This window comes from Tasmannia lanceolata, unplaced genomic scaffold (genome assembly GCF_043159265.1).
Source record: "Tasmannia lanceolata isolate RefF3 unplaced genomic scaffold, GAP_Taslan_0.1 ptg000054l, whole genome shotgun sequence".
Classification (NCBI taxonomy): Eukaryota; Viridiplantae; Streptophyta; class Magnoliopsida; order Canellales; family Winteraceae; genus Tasmannia; species Tasmannia lanceolata.
The window spans coordinates 796,757-811,863 of NW_027518731.1; the positions used below are offsets into that span (position 1 = coordinate 796,757).

A 15,107-nucleotide genomic window follows, 5' to 3' on the forward strand; every position below is an offset into this window, starting at 1 on the left:
ATTGTACTTATTTCCATGAAGCCACCTGCACAAGCAGGAAAATAGAATCTATAAGTGAGCTTCGGCTCTCCTTGCCTACCTCTCTTTCTATTTCTCTTTATGATTCTTTGATGATTTGCATCTCCACCATTTGATCATTCAAGATACCACTTTGTCCCAACATAGAATCATTTTATGTTATCAAAATGATGAGATTTGTGCGTGACCACTCATCTTGTTATACGGGTGCAACTTTTGGGTCAGGCCCAATCCGAACCTTACAGGTTCAACCTGATTTCAGCTCAGTTTGGGTTGGGTTGGGTTTGTCTTGACGATCATCAACCTGAGGCTCGGGAAAGGGGAAGGGGAGAGGAGGGGATTAGATATTCCCCACGGGGCGAGGAGGGGGATTCCACATCATCCCCGCAGTGGGGAGGGGGGAAATTCCCCGCAGCGGGGAGGTGGTCGGGACCCAACAGCAGGCCCCGCCCCATTGCCAGTCTTATAAGTGCATAAGGAAAAGAGAATAGAATAAGAACAAGGAAAGAGAATAAGTACAAGAGTAAGAAAGATTATTTTAGTCTTTTTACGAAATCATATATATAGTTGCCAAGCATGGCCTTAAGTAATTATAATTGCATGATATGCTACTTTTTTATTTGCCTTTCACCCTTTAAGCTTCACAACATGAATTAAGACTTTGGATGAAGGCGGGGTGATGGAGGACGGATGCTTAGTTATAAGACCTTTCTTTTAGGGAGATGATATTTTCACCCCTCTGCAGTACGCATTCGCCTACTTATAACGTGAACAGTGGACAACTTTGACGCTTTTTGACGTCAAATCACGTTATAAAGGGGCGAAAGCCCTTCTTTTATTTTTCGTGAGTATGATTGGAACTTTGTAATAATTCTAGTATTTAATTGGGTTGGGGTGAGATGACTTCATTTGCTTATTAGTTATCATTTTAGAGACTCAAATGTTGATACATTGGATTGATAGATTAACTGATTATTAATGAAGTTAGTAAGCCAGTTTGGGGGGAGAGAGAAGGAGAGAAAAAGGGAGAGATGATCACACGAACTAAAAGAAACAATTTATTCTTAAACCATTCCAGTTGTCTTCATTTTTGCATCCATATCCAAAATGGTGATAGCTACCATTATCATGGTAACTCCTTAGCTGTTGTTGCTTCGACTTCGTTTAAACAAAAATATATGCATACTGTCAGAACGCATGTGCTTATGCATCCCTTACGGAAGGGACAAGTTAAAAAGAAGATGCAACGCGGAACTGCTTTGACATCTGGGGTCCGCATAAGTTTGAAATCTGAGGTCGAGGAAGCCAAAGCTGTACACATTCCAATTGAAGGACATTAATAAGTTGAGATCACATAAAACAATGAACCTAATATTTTGTACACACCATATCTATGATGGGCCTTACAAATGAATGGTTTTGATCAGCACAAAAAAATGTGGGACCCATGTGTTTGGGCCCTCGACCGCACCTAAGCTTAGCTGCGGTCGACCGTACAATCCTATTCCTATATATATATATATGAGGAAAATGATTGTACGCTCGAGCGAACCTAACCTTAGGTACGCTCGAGTGCCAAATCACATGGGTCCCACATTTTTTTGGTCATCTAAACCATTCATTTGTTGGGCACACCGTGTCCAAAATGGACGCATATAAACGTGGACGTTTATATGTGTCTATTCTGGGCACCACAGGGCACTACAAAACGAAGGGCTAGGATGACCCTTTGGTGCTGATTTTTTGGGCACACCCTATCTATGTTAAGACCTATCAAATGAATGCTTTGGATCATCCAAACAGCGTGGGCCCACTGTATTTTTTTAAAGGGAGGAGTAGATAAGCTTATCTAGGGGACCGAGTAGAAACACTTTCCTCTATATATATATATATATATATATATATATATATATATATATATATAACTGATAATATTAGCGATGGATAAATCTGTCGCTATAAATCTTTTTAATTTTATAAAAAAAGTATTAAAGTTGACCAATAGCTTACATCATTATAGATCTTTTAAGCAACGATTGACGGTTTATGTTCTGTCGTCAATGAGTGTATTTCCAACTTCAAGATTTTTAAAGCTCGACTCGAGTAACAACTATGGTATACTTTGTTTTTGTTCTTTTATATATATATATAAAACCAATACTTTGTTTTAAGCTATTGGTCAACTTTAATACTTTTTTATAAAATTAAAAAGATTTTATAGCGACAGATTTATCCATCGCTAATATTATCAGTTTTTAAATTATTTTTTCGCTATTCATAAAGATTGCCAAATCATATAAAGTTTCTATAGGCAAGGGGCCACGGAAAAAAAAAATTTCAAATGCACTTAGGTGAGGCTAAAAACCCTTAGCAAAACAACAGGTTTTTCCATCTCAGTAAAGTTAACAGTAAACCCCTCAATAGAATAAGGCGGAAACGGAATACGATGCTGATTCCATCATCTTATTCCAACAAACCAAATGCACCCTATCTCTCTAGCATCTGTACAAAAACACAATCATGTTTCATATAACGTGTAATATGGGAAATGTTATTTCCAGCATTTTGGAATTTCCAAGAAATGGAAAAAAAGAGTGAGAAAAGCACTAAAGTTTTTGAAAAGACAAATTAAACAAAGGAAAATTTGTTAATTTCACCATTTTTCTAAAGGATTAAGATTAAATCATGTTTTTCGGTCATTCACAAAAAATGTGAAAGGCTAACTTATGGTGATGCTTTGAGTCATCGGGGAAGGTAAAACTACTATTTTAAAATGTCGATGGTGGTTAAAATTCGGCCAAAACAAACCCTAGTTGACTCGGCATGACGTGGTCAAGAACTCAGTGCACACAGCTAAGTACTAGGTTAACGCGGTCATAACTCAGAGAGTCAAAGGAGTTTTTATTGACATTATAGGATAAAATGCGGAATTGAACAAGAGCGCATCCAAGGTAAATAGGAGTCGGCTCGGAGGACTCCACGATAATGATGGGGAGTTTTGAAGCTAAGAGTGAAACAAACCTCAACAATAGATGTGAGAATGTTAGAAAATGGGGTGAAAATATCATTTGCCTTATCACATATGAGGCGTGCCACCGTGATGATAGGGAAATGATATATTCACCTACTTTTCCTTCTCAAGCCACCTCCTTTAGTGTATTTATGACTACTATTTTTGCACTACAAGGGGTTGGCCTGGGGAAGTAAAGGGGCAAATATATCAAATTCCTCGCCTTGCCCTTCACAAATCACTCAACTTTGGAAAATCGTGGAAATAATCTAAAGCAAATGAAGCTACAAGGAAAGGAGGGAGAAGAAAAAAACCAGATGCCATAAGGAGGAGGGCGACTATGAAAACCAGCTTAAGGGAAGTCTTCTCCATATTATATTCTCTGTGATGTAAAACAAGTTGTTTATGCATGTGGTATTATATAGGGAAGAAATTGTCTATATTTAGAAATGGATATAAGAGTATATTCGGGCACGCCTAAAAGATTTTGCCCCAAATAAAGAATTTTATTTATTGAGAAGATTATTATTGATTGAGATAAGATATCGACCAAATCTGATTAATTTCTATTTGTGCCACTGGGTATGTTATTTGATGTGAATCTTTGGGATGACCATGGTAATCCACTCCATTAAAGATGGTGCCATGGAAATCAAATAATCCTAGACCTTTGATCAAGAATACATTTTTTAGGGTATCTCCAAAAGAAAATTTGAAAATTTGAATTGTAAGCACTACTGATTGAAACCAAATAGGCAACCCGAGGGGGGGGGGGAATTGGGTAATAAAAATTTGCCCTAGTTAAATCCAAATAGGTTTAGATTTTACCAATCACCACAAAGAGAAGGATGAAGAAGATATAGGAGACGACGCAATCATATAGAGTGGTTTGGTCACAAACGGACCTACTCCACTACCCAAGTACTTTGGTATTTCCTTGGGGTTTTCCTTCACTATTTGAGATTCTGCACGCCGAATCTTCGGGCTTTACAAATCAACTCCTTCAAGGGACAAATCCCCTTTTATACAAACCGCCTCCAAGGAACGATTGGATGGGTTTTATGGATCTAAATAAACATTGTTTATCTATCAGTTGTTGTTGTAACTATGTATGTTGTGTTTATGTGGTAACAGGTAATGGCCATGGATAAGTTTTATGTCGTTTTCAAAGGACGACAGGTAGGCATATTCGACAGTTGGGCACATTGTCACCTTCAAGTGAATATGTATAGTGGAGCATCTTATCGCTCTTATGGCACGAGGGAGGAGGTAGAAGCGGCCTTCAATGCGTATGTTGAATGCATTAGTGCAGAGCCCCTTGTTCGCCAATCTGATGAGCGCCATGAAGAGAACTTGGAAGACAAGCGTGAAGAGGACATCCACATCCCTGGAGATCCCTAGCACAGTGTTCCTAGGTTTTCGGTGTTAGCCATTGGTGTAGGGTTAATAGCTATGAAAGTAGCATTTTAGACTTTTTTTCACTTGTTTATGAGGTATGTTGACTCACATATATGGTTTTATATGAAGACTGGGCCTATTGAGCCTTATCTAAACCGTGTTGGGCTACAAATCTGTTTGATTTTTATACTGAACAGCATAATTACCAATTTCCTGCATATCTTCCCTTATTTTCTGGGTAAGTGAACAGCGAGAAAACAGGTTTCCTGCATATTTTTCCTCGCTTTCTGGGCAAGTGAACAGCGAGAAAACAGGTTTTCCGTTACAGTTTCTTTTCCTTTCGTCTCCATTTTGCCACGTCAGATTCATTTCCTTTCTTTTCTTTTCCTGCAGCGGGAAAACAAGTGAACGAATCCCCTCGGAAAGTTGTTTCAAAACCTTTCTCTTGTTTTTATTATTCGTAACTGAAAAAACCAGCTTTACCTCTCTTTGTTTTTATTCGTACTGGGAAACTGAAAATGTTTCCCCAAATTCTATTTGTGTTTCCCCTGTCCTTACCAACAATCTCACAATCCCCATTTCTCTGCCCCCTTTCTTTCCCAACACATCCCCCTCTTTCAAGCTATCGGAACCTATGGAGCCTAAGTTCGGCACTGAAATTGAAGTCGGAAATCGGCCTCTGTATCCGACGATAATCGAACGGCCAGAACTCCGATGGGCTTTCATCCGTAAGATCTATGCAATCGTGATCGTTCAATTGCTTCTCACTATTGCTGTTTCTTCTGTTGCGATCAACGTTCATCCAATTAAGAACTTCTTCGTCTCCTCCTGGGCCGGACTTGGGGTTTACATTGCCATCATCATCTCATCTCTTATCGGTAATTTAATTCCCCTAGGAAATTCCAATATGGGTTTTGTTTTTCTCTTTCTATTTTCGTTTTTCATCACCATTTTTTTCATTTAATTTATATAATTTCTTATCTGGGTTTTCTTTCTTTTTTTCTCTACGCTGTTGCCTCGTCCGGGGGGAATCCCTCTACGCTGTTGCCCAAATTAACATCACATTAACTTAGCATAATCTCTGCTGTTACAGACTTCCATACATAAATTTTCAGAGAATAACTTCCCTAACTGACTCCTAAGAAACTCCCCACAACACTTCCTTCAGTTTACATAGTTAGGAAAGTGCATTTGCCTAGGAAAGATGAAAACTATAATCTACTCTCAACCATGGTTTTCGGTCGAAATTACTGAAATTTCGGTAAAATATTAAATTAATTAAAAAACAGGTTTTTTGGGTGAAATTTCGGGAAAAAAAAAAACGAAATTTCAACCGAAATTCCAAAATTTCAACCGAAATTCCAAAATTTCAGAAGAAATAAAATACCATTTCATGTATTAGTGATTCCGGTGTTGGTCTCAACCGGAATCTGAAATTTCGGCACAAAATTTCAGATTTGGTCAAAATTATAACCACGCTCTCAACTCTACTCAATTAAGCCTTTGTCCCAAACACAAAGACCTTTTGAGAAGTCTTGGATAGGTCGGCGAAAAAAGGGTGAAAAAAAGGCGATAAAATACTCCCTCCCTTGGATGTCGGCCTAGGGATGGAGGCGTCTCTCTCTCTCTCTCTCTCTCTCTCTCTCTCTCTCTCATACACTTTCTCTCTCGCTCGTTCTCCCTCTCTCTCGCTCGTTTCCCTCTCTCTCCATTGCTAACCCTCTTTTTTACCTTCTCTCCCATGGTTAAAAGAGAGTTTATATTAAGAGAGTCGAAGGAGGAAGGGGGTCGAGGTGCCAGGGTTTCTATTATAAGAGTATGGCTTGTGCTTTCATATAAAAAAGTTAAGAACAAAAGGACTTAAAGGAAAAATATATAGGATTCACATTCTAAAAGAGGCAAAAAATGAGTCGGATTAGCCTGAAAAAAAGAGGACCCATGCGGGACAGCTACGACAAGAATCCGGGTGTATCCCACATGAATCCAAGTCTGATTCGGGTACGAACGGATTCGGCATGGGGGGGGCGCAAAGAATCCATGCAACACAGCCAATCAGATAGTGAAAAATTAATGAGTGTCAATATAAAAGAAAAGAGATTGCAGATATCAGCTCCCAAATAAATAATACTAAATACTAGGGAAAAATGGTAAGGTTTTTCTTCCTAGTGCTTCTATGTATGTTAGACATGGTCTTGAACTATTTGAGCCTAGACTCTACACATTGCATTGTTTATGTGCAGGGTTTCTCTTTACAAAAGTTCCATTCCAGCTATCAAAAGCATCACCACCTTTCACTCGCCATGTGGATCCTGGCCCATTTCCATTTTCTCCCAAGATAACTTCTCAGATTCATGTGGTTTTGTATAAATCATTCATCTATTTATGTAGTTTGAAAAATGAGACTTGATACAATAATGGATCTCATGAAAATGTTTCTTGTAAAAATGTTTATTATTTTGTGTTGGGTTGTGGTCCAAGCACTCAATTGTAGAGATGCATTCTTTAATCCAAACTCTCCATTTCTCCCCAAATCCCATTTTTACTGTGCTAAAAAAAAGTACTGGTTTTTTCAACCTGAATAGTCAATGAATTCTCTTTCTCCCACCTTCTATTGATGGACGAGTCAATTTCGCTACCAGATCCAAAAATAGATCCTCGAGATTGATAGTGGTCAGTACCATTCTAGACAAGGAACACTGTCCATTCATGTTTTTACATAGACTGATTTGACGTGAACATTAAAAGTAAGATCCAAAATATAAAAAAATATATATTTTATGTGTGTGCTTGCCAACTTTTGTGATATGTACATGCGTGTAGTTTTTTTCTTTACTTGCATGTATTTAGTATTCATGTATTTGTCTCTTTTTTTTTTGGTTAATTGTTTTCAGCTGTGTCTTCTGCATCTGTAGGTTGCTGCATACTTACATTATCAAGAGAAAATGAATGTTCTTGTACAACCTGATGTGCACGATATATTTGCAAGAATCCCTGGATTTGGGCTTGTTCAGACCTTTTATACTCAGGACACCAGGTACTAAAACTTACAGATCTCAAGACAAAACACTGGAATGGTATTAGTGTGTGCCTACATGCCAATGGCCATTGCTCATCATTTTCAAATGCTCTTGATGCAGCGACCTTCACGAGAGAGTTGATTTTATGGCATGCTTGGGAGGAGATGGCGTTATACTCTATGCATCCAATTTATTCAGGGGCTCCAGTTGTCTCATTTAATCTTGGGTCTCTTGGATTCCTCACTTCTCATTCTGTATGTTTCGTAACTCTCTTGTTATGAATCTATTGGTACCTTTTATTTTTAATTATGTGTTCCCTTTCTTCTGACAACATTCCTTTTGTGATACAGTTTGAGGACTACCAGAACGATTTGAGGGCTGTCATCCATGGAAATAATACAGTGGATGGTGTTTACATAACTCTTAGAATGCGTCTCCGCTGTGAAATCTTCAGAAACGGAAAAGCAATGCCTGGAAAAGCATTTGATGTCCTGAATGAAATTGTTGTGGATTGTGGTTCTAACCCTTACCTTTCCAAAATCGAGTGTTATGAACACAATCGGCTTATAACCAAAGTAAGACCAATACATTCCAATTTGATCAATTCCTTGGAAGATTGAAATTATTGCTCAAGTTTTATATTGTCAGTGAATTTAATCCTTCACTCATAACTGTTACTATTGTTTCAAACAGTTTCTTTCCCAAACATCATCTTGAGACCAAACACACTTCTCTATGATTCTCGCTCTCTTTTTTTTTTGCATTAACCCATTGAATATGTTTTACTGCATTTGATTAATTTCCATATAACTTAGGTGCAAGGTGATGGAGTGATAGTAGCGACACCTACAGGGAGCACAGCCTACTCTACAGCTGCCGGAGGTTCCATGGTAAATCAATTTGTCAGCTCATGTTATACATAAATATTTCTGTTTTATGATATACTTAGTATTTTGAAATCTGTGTGGATGCGTATTTGAGCATTATTAATGAACTTCATCATCAAGCTTTAGATTTTTCTGCTTAGAATATCAATTTATCTCCTTCTGCCCTCTTCTTCTTGCATTCTTAACTTCGTGTGGGGGTTGTAATTCAGTTTATGCGAACACCATGGAGACACCAAAGTGATTTTTCAGCTAATCTCTTACGTTCTCCAGAAGTATTCAGACTCCAAACTAATTTAAAGTTGAATTTGTAAACTTAACATAATCTAACCCTTTTTTTTGAACTACTATAATCAAACCCAATTCTTGTTGGATTAATTAGCCCGATTTATTTGAATTTCCAGAACTAACTGCAAGAGACTATTTTCACAAAACATCATATAAAGCTATTTGAATTTTTTTAATGATAGTAATGATATGTATCCTATCCATGCCCGTTGCTTGCACTTTTAAAGTAAATGAGTTACTAACATCATAACCATTGTGTAACCATGGATTTAAATTTCGGTTTGGACATAGCCAAAACAGAAATTTCGGCCGAAATTCTGTAAAAAATCAAACTAAATTTCATTATTGTACCTAAATTTTAGCCGAAATTTTGGATTTGGATGATTTTGGTTTCAGTCCCAACTGAAATCCGAAATTTCGGTATTTCAGCCGAAATTTAAAACCATGCGTATATCTAGGTACCATCGGAATATTGAAAAATAAAAAATAAAAAAATTGTACCATTCTCTATTTTCGTAATGCCTATAAAATCTTTGTTATCTTCCAATGAATTCCTCCGGAGCGAAAAAAACTTCTGTTTGTTTATTGAATTAAGTCGGAAAATAATTGTTTCTTCTTAGGAAAAACTCTTTTATGTTCCCCCTCTTGTAAGATGCTAGTTAGTTATGATTAGGTGAATCTTGAAGCAACTTACCACTTAGAAGTCATGCATTTTTAGATGCTTGAATTAAAAATTGGAGTATTGAAAGTAAACTGATTGCCAAAACTAAAAATGTGATCTGGTCTAGTTTAATAAGAAAATCTTTGTATTGTCAATCTCTTTTTTGGAACAGATCTTGATCACTCTTGGCCAGTAGTGGTTTACTTTCGAAGATTGATCAAGGGACATCCCTTAAGAGCATTTAAGGAGTTCAATGAATTCTCCAATAGTAATATGAGTTTATTGAAACATACGCAAAAACCAGCTCTCAATAGTAACAATCTAACTGGTAACTAACTTGAGGGAAGGGAAATTTCTCATATGATAGATTTATTTTGTGGATATCTCATTGAAAATACAATCCACACATTGAATTTTCTCGAATGTAGGAAGTTGTTTAGGTGATTTCGATAATGTTGTCAGTTTTTATTTCCAGATTGGACTTTTTTAGGTACTTTGTTTTGAAACAGATTGCTTTATTTAGGGATTTGATTTTGGTTAAAGTTTGAGGTCTAAAGTTAGGTTGGGTTCTAGTTAGAACATATTCTTTTTATAGCTTATAAAGATATTTTATAACAGATGGTGAAGTCATATTTTCTGTTATGAATTGTTATCTTTAGTTTTGTCTTGCTTCTTCTTATGCTACAGCCAGTGTTGCTACTGATGTAGCTCTTTTTATTTCAAAATTATGCTTTATTTTGCTGCAAATTTCCGTCTTCCTGGGGTTGGGCCTGCAGCTCAATGGTTGAGGCTTTGTTTCTCAACCTTGAGGTCACAGGTTCGATCCCAGCTTACCTAAAAAAAATTATGTCTTCCTTTAAGGTTGTGTCAAATTAGTTAGAGGTCCGTGAAGTGTGATTTTTTTTAGTTTCTATGGCTGGTCTGGGAAGAAATTTTGGGTCTCACCAAAACGAATCGTCCAGGGCTGTTGAAGGTTAGAGTCAATGGGACCACATCAAAAGGGAGCAATTCTTCAATTTTATCATGAATCTGAACAATTTCCTTTTCAAACTGAACAAGGAATTCAATCTGTCAAACTTAATCTACAAGATGTCTGAAGGATGTTTGAAACTGATGCAGTGTCACCTTGGCAGCCACGTCACGCGTAGGTGGCTTGGGTGGAGTACCCAAGGTTGTTTTGTAATGAATGCTAATGAATGCTCAGAATAATTGTTCTACAACTACCTGCTTTATTAGTCCTACTACCTGATTTATTAGTCCTAGTAAGTTGTATTACGGATTAAGTAGTCTAGTGAGTTGTGCTTCATTAACTAGTGTCTAGTAAGTTGAGTTTCATTAGATAAGGGTAAGTTGTGTTTCTTTAAGTCAAGTTGTGGTGTTGAGAATTGTAGTAATTAATGTTGTGTAGAGATTCCAATGTAAGAGGTCTATAAAATGTGTTGTATGAAATGGAGTTGGGATATTTTGGACAAACTTAGATTATTGATAATATATCAATTTCGTTGAGCATTGCTCCCATTTCCTTGTCATCTTGGTTGTGTTCTTATATTCTACTTTCTTTTTCTTCCCTCAATCACTTTCACTAGAAACCCTAGTCATTGAATTGAGAATCTTGGCTGGTAGAGGCAGCTAAGCGAAATTCAAAGCTTAACCTTGCCCAACTCAACCTACTTTTCATCTTTCTATTTTGGACAAACTTAGATTATTGATAATATATCAATTTCGTTGAACATTGCTCCCATTTCCTTGTCATCTTGGTTGTGTTCTTATATTCTACTTTCTTTTTCTTCCCTCAATCACTTTCACCAGAAACCCTAGTCATTGAATTGAGAATCTTGGCTGGTAGAGGCAGCTAAGCGAAATTCAAAGCTTAACCTTGCCCAACTCAACCTACTTTTCATCTTTCTAAGAGTGGAGAAATCTATTTCTACATGCACGAGCTACAAAACCTTGCATTAAGCATCCTTAGGACTAGATTTTTCCAATATGTACCCCACACCTCTCTTTCCAAATCCATAGCATGTTTACGTGTAGAAATCACTTCTTGTATAAGAAGCTGAAATATGTAATGCGTCCTACATACCACGAGTACAGTTTCTATCAAATACCAAAGGAAAACGGATGCTCATGCAATAAATATGGGTTGTCCTCTTGTCATGAAAGAGAATGTCTTGGAGTTTCTATTTTTCTCATTCGTGGATGACATTGTTCTAGTCGTAGAAAATGATATAAGAATATAAAGGAAAAATTAAATCAGGAGTCAATATGAAAGATATTTGACTGCTTGAGTATTTTCCTGGGACTAAAGTTCGTAGGGAAACCAACGGAATAAATCTGACTGAACATTTATGTGCTATAGATGACTAGTAAAGTGCAAAATTACAACTGTAAACTGGTTCAAACTCCATTGAGATGAACAATGTGTTTTTTAATGGGATGATCAAAAAGTTGAATTCAGATTGAAGGAGTCCTTTTTGAAGATTTGACTGGTTAGGAATCATAGTTGAATTGTTGACAATAATTAATGTTTTTTAGAAGATGGATATTTATTAAGAAAGAGACAGCTATGGCTAAGATGGCCTTCGGCCATCGAGAACTGATACAGACCCGGTAATCTATAGGGAAAGATTCAGAAACCGTCACTCTGTCACAATCAGCCCGAGATTTACCAAGCTCATCATCCATAGTATCCACTGACTGAGATATGAGAGGGAAAGAGGTAGGTATCCATCGAGTTGCTTAGATCTCTGATTTGTGAGATCACACTGACAAATCTCCACGGACCTGTGGACTTGTTAGTGGCCCCAAAAATGACGTTTGGCGAGCCACCCTAAGCCCAAATCTGATTGAGGATGAGGCCTTCAAGAAGGGCTTTGATTTCTTTGAATTGCAAAGCTAAAGTGGGGTCTGCCCGGCCCGGGGTTTCTTTTTCAACTGCCATCAAAATTGAATTCGATAAGAGTTAAGTGGCGGAGGTTTCCATCTAGGAGCAGGTTTGTATTGACAGTAATTGACATTCGCAAAACTAATATGAACCTGTAAATCGGCCATAATTAACAGGCTAAAAAGCCAGGCACTTTTCATATGGATGCTGTAGGCAGAAATATAAGTCGCATTGTGGTTACAATTAAAGATGGATTACAGCTCATGGGAAGCTCTTGACTGTAAAATGATTTTGATTTTAGTTGGGTTTTAGATCAATGATGGGTCTACATGTTGCCTTCCCTTGGATAAAAGATCATTTCACGGAGAAGCAAAGAATAAGTGGAAAACAATGTCTGAAGTGCAGAAGTCAAAATGCATATATCAGTCCAGCTACAGCACAAATTGCCCTACATATTTCCTTGAATTCAACAGTGGAAAACATTAACATAGATAGCGCTTTTTTAACGGTGAAGAAATTTTATTAAAAAGGGGAAGAAATCCCCAGGACAGAAGTGGTCAATACAAGAAAATCAGAGTCGAAACCAATAACAGATACAAAGCTAAAGCAACGACTAAGTGAAATCAAGGAGGCGGAAAATCAAACAACTCCAATATAGATAGCATTTTTAATGTGAAGTAACTAAGCCAAACGTCTGAAACGCAAACGAATTAATAACTCAACCAGACAACATTTTGGGACTGAGCGCAAGTGCTAGAAATAAATTTATGCAACCATCAAGCAAAATATGCAGACAAGGAACGTGAGGTAACCTGAGGTGCTTTATTTGTCAATGCAGTGGGTTGGGCTTACATTCAGGATTCAAGAGTTAGATGTGCCCTTGGAAACTGTAGCTCATATTTTACCATGACTTGACTTTCTGGTTCTCTATATGTTTGAAATCATGTGATATGTGGCATAAAAATATCTCATATGCATGCTCAAGTATATATGCATGCTCCATGATCTCAAGTATATATGCCCCCTGTGTGAAGCCACATATATTAGCGTGTCTGTTGCTGTTTAAGCACTTTGGTTGATGATTTTTTTGTTAATCTATTTCATGATATTTGTATCATTGAAATGTACCATGAGCCCATCTTTGTGCCGTTTTGCTCGTTGCAGCTTGGTTTGATTTATTTATCTGTTTCTCCTTTTTTATATGTATCAATCTTACGTCTTTTGCTCAATCTTCAGCTTCATTTTTTCATGGCCTATATCTTGTTCACATTTTTTGCTACCGTGATATTGTATTTTCTTCTAACATTTGTATAATTTTCTATCTAAATCTGGTGTGCAATTTAACATGCAGGTGCACCCAAATGTTCCGTGCATGCTTTTTACTCCAATCTGCCCTCACTCCCTGTTATTTAGACCTGTGATACTTCCTGATTCAGCACAACTTGAATTAAAGGTGAAACCTCTTTTTGATGCACTCCTATTTCCATACCATATCTCACTGCCGAATTTAATAGTGGAGTAATCTTATTGACATCTCTCATGAAACAAAAAGTTTAAGTTGTTCTGCTATTTCTGTTCGTGTTATTTTGAGCACAAATCTTTCTTCTGCATATGTTTTTTTTACTGTGGTGTCTACAATATATCTTTACAACTTGTTGACTCCATTCACAACTTACTTTAGTCAACTTTCTTGTGATGGTCAATCGAGTCATCCAAACTAGCAATTCAGACTTCGGAGTGCTAGAATAAAAGTATCATAAAATTGAACCACGTGCTCCCGGAAAGTTGGTCCCAAGTTTTAAGCATTTTAAGCATGTTTTAAATAATACAAATAAAATTGTTGGGTTATTCCTGGAGTGTTTGTTATTTTTGTTTGGCTGTTTTCCTCCTCAATTGAAGATGAATGGTTTAAAATATAGATGGCTTGAAACCTTTGTGGCATCAGTAAGGGTACAAGGGTCAAAATCTGACGTGGGTATCGTGTGTCGGATTCGGCAAACCTCAACAAGAACGATATGTAGATTCACCAAAATATTTTAAACAATTCTCAAATTTTAAAATTTCTACAAAATAATATGATTATGACAAGTAATATATTGAATTTTTTAATAGGTTAAGTAGATAATATTGTTTTGTTTTCATGTAAGACTTACTATTAGGATGGATAAAAAATTGAAACATGTGGCAATTGTAAAGTTGTAGTAGTACTACTAAAAAAACAGAAAAAGAGAGATCCAGAAGTGTCTTGAGAAATTTCTTCCAAAAAAAAAAAAAAAAAAACAGAGAGTCTCGAGTCCAACAGTGGTACTTCACCCATTTAGAAGAATCCATGTAACATGGCTTGAAACTAAATGGTTTTGGATTTTCCTTTTTAACCTTGGTACATTTTACAGACTTAGTAGCTTGTTCTTTCATCTTTGTTATTTCCTTTTAATATCCCCATTATTATTATCCTGTTTTAGCCTAAATGATACATTATTATCACTTCCTCCCAACTCTCTTTCTGCTGTTTAAAATGTTAGAATCCAACAGATACCAGAGGACACGCGAAGTAATGCGTGGGTCTCATTCGACGGGAAGAGAAGGCAACAGCTCTCTAAAGGCGACTCTGTTCGTATATATATGAGTGAACACCCTCTACCAACAGTCAACAAATCTGATCAAACAGGTGATTGGTTTCACAACTTGATACGCTGTCTGAACTGGAATGAACGGCTGGATCAAAAGGCCCTATAATGTGCAAAGAGACCCAGATACTGTATATAACTTACAAAACATATATATACCAGGTGATGATATTCAATCCCCACATTGGCTCCCCATGTATGAAGGGTTTGCCTAATTCTTCTTATTCCAAATTGTATGTAGGGTGATTTTGTAATAGAATTCAATCTCTCACCCCTACTAAACCTAATTTTAACAGATGCTGATTTAGTATTTTTTTCAA

At 36.9% G+C, this 15,107-nt stretch overlaps 1 pseudogene across 1 annotated transcript; it reads left to right on the plus strand.

Annotated features, from left to right (window-relative positions):
• Positions 1 to 4,516: 4,516 nt before the first annotated feature.
• Positions 4,517 to 15,107, plus strand: LOC143864899 (NAD kinase 2, chloroplastic-like; annotated as a pseudogene). Its single transcript, XR_013241374.1, has 8 exons — positions 4,517 to 4,521; positions 5,238 to 5,304; positions 7,339 to 7,460; positions 7,564 to 7,697; positions 7,794 to 8,018; positions 8,259 to 8,333; positions 13,512 to 13,613; positions 14,693 to 15,107. The product of XR_013241374.1 is annotated as an NAD kinase 2, chloroplastic-like (transcript).